Source organism: Ixodes scapularis, unplaced genomic scaffold, assembly GCF_016920785.2.
Source record: "Ixodes scapularis isolate PalLabHiFi unplaced genomic scaffold, ASM1692078v2 ptg000317l_1__unscaffolded, whole genome shotgun sequence".
Classification (NCBI taxonomy): Eukaryota; Metazoa; Arthropoda; class Arachnida; order Ixodida; family Ixodidae; genus Ixodes; species Ixodes scapularis.
Window position 1 is genome coordinate 760,001 of NW_024609960.1, and position 2,500 is coordinate 762,500.

At 57.8% G+C, this 2,500-nt stretch overlaps 1 pseudogene; it reads left to right on the forward strand.

The window, feature by feature from the left end:
* The window catches only part of LOC120850381, an 8,527-nt pseudogene that overhangs the window by 1,686 nt on the left and 4,341 nt on the right, over positions 1 to 2,500 (forward strand).

A 2,500-nucleotide genomic window follows, 5' to 3' on the forward strand; every position in this document is an offset into this window, starting at 1 on the left:
CACGCAAACAAGGGGGTGCTAAGCTGCAGCGAGTAGGAGGGCCGCTGCGGTGAGCGTTGAAGGTGTCGGGCGTAAGCCCGCCTGGAGCCGCCGCTGGTGCAGATCTTGGTGGTAGTAGCAAATACTCAAGTGAGAACCTTGAGGTCTGAAGTGGAGAAGGGTTCCATGTGAACAGCAGTTGAACATGGGTCAGTCGGTCCTAAGGGAAAGGAGAAGTTCTTTCCGAAGCGGGAGCACTTTTTTGCAGTGGAGAGAGCCCCGCAGTGACCGAAAGGGAATCGGGTTAATAATCCCGAACCCGGACACGGAGATTGGTCCTTCGGGGCCCAGTGCGGTAACGCAAACCAGCTCGGAGACGCCGATGCGAGCCCCGGGAAGAGTTTTATTTTCTCTGTAAGGAGATCCAGTCCCTGGAATGGGTTCGCCCCGAGATAGGGATGGTGGCTCCGTAGAGCAGTGCGGTTCTTGCGCTGTCCGGTGCGCTCGCGTCGGCCCTTGAAAATCCGAGTGAGGGAGTGTGATTTTCGTGCCGGACCGTACCCACATCCGCAGCAGGTCTCCAAGGTGAACAGCCTCTAGTCGATGGACCAATGTAGGTAAGGGAAGTCGGCAAAACGGATCCGTAACCTTGGGATAAGGATTGGCTCTGAGGACTGAGCCGGTCGGGCTGGGGACCTGAAGCAGGAACGGCACTGCACCGGGACTGGGCGGGGCTCGCCGTTGACGCGGCGCGGCCAAGCCCGGACCAGCGTCGGGACCTTCCTGTGGAAAGCCTCAGCTGCGCGGCGTCCGAGGGCTTCGTGCCCAAAGTGCTATGCTTCGGCCGGCAAAAAATAGTCAACTCAGAACTGGCACGGACCGGGGGAATCCGACTGTCTAATTAAAACAAAGCATTGCGATGGCCGCTGGTCGGTGTTGACGCAATGTGATTTCTGCCCAGTGCTCTGAATGTCAACGTGAAGAGATTCATCAAAGCGCGGGTAAACGGCGGGAGTAACTATGACTCTCTTGTCGGGTCGGCCTGCATGCCGTCCCCTCGGGGTGAGACGTCGTAGTTGCTTGCTTGCACAGAAATCCAACTCTCACCTGCTCGTGGTGTCCGCTGCCAGTGGAGTACGCCGATGAAAGGGATGCAATACCCTGGCTGCTTCTCTGCAACGAGAGCTCTGGTAGTACCCTTTGCGGGTACTAGAGTGTAAGGATTGTCATCCTATCGCTCGTCTGCGTTACATCGCAACCTGGGCAGCCCCCAGAAACTGTGGGTGTTGGGGTTGCCAACCCCTTCGCCCGAAATAACTTCGCCTGAAAAATCAAAAGAAAACAAATCCACGTGCCCGCCGCGAGGCGGGCGCTCCAAGTCAGGCTTCGGCGGTCGCCCCAGACGAGGGTGGCGGTGGGTCGGATGTGCCCGTGCAGCTTTGGTTTGGCTGCACCGGATGCGCGAGGAAGTTCGCATCCGTTCGTGGTCTCAGGGTCCACGCTTCACACAAGCAGCATGGTCCACAAGACGGACTTCTCCGTGTGCCTTGTGACAGTGACAATGCTTCAAGAAGTGACCTTTGTGCAAGTGCCAGTGTTGGACGTCAGGACACGGGTATCGACGGTACCAAGTGCGCGACGCCTACGCAGGACACTCTGTTTCCCTCTACCTCTGCAACGTCTTCTCCTTCTCTTCGTCTCTCTCCCCTTCCGGATAGTGGGGGTGCCTGCACACCTTGTGTGCAGGAGTCAAATGGTGGGGATGGTTTCTCGCTCTCTTCGATGGCTGTGGGTGACTCTAACGCACCCAATAATCGGTCTACATTCAGCATATGCCCTCAGTGTTCGAGAGCCTTCAACAGTGTACGTGGCCTGTCGCTGCATCAGCGACATGCCCATGCTGAAATGTACAACGAGGAAATTAACGTGGAAAGAGTTAAGCCAAGGTGAAACGACGAGGAAACTTACCTCCTCGCGAGTAGAGAAGCTCAGATCGGAACAGCGGTTTACAACATCAACCAAGTTCTCTGCTCCTTCTTTCCCTCACGCTCTCTCGAATCCATCAAGTCCCATCGGAAGCAACAGACTTACCGAGACCTCGTGGCCTCGCTGAGGGCGAGTCAGTGTGCTACCACCAGTGACCTGCTGGAGGAGGATGCCAGGGGAGCCCAACACCAGTCGTCTTCCAGTGAGCTGCGTCCGGGGGTGCCATGTCCAGAGTCTTCCAGGTTGCTGCGTCCAAGGGTGCCACGTCTGGAGTCTTCCAGCGCGGTGCAGAACTCATCGCCGGAGAATGACTTCTCTTCGGTGGAGCCGTCCGGCAGACCTGGTGATCCTGACTATGTGGCCATGGGAGCTCGGCCTAAGCGGTCCAAGACGGGCTGCTCTTCCGGATCTCCATTGTCCGGTCGTCCCCCCGCTCTTGGTGCGGGGCCCCGTGCTGCAAGGCATCACACCGATCGCCACTTCCAACCTGAAGATGGTCTCGTCCCTGGATCCGAGCCTGGGGAGGACCTGATGG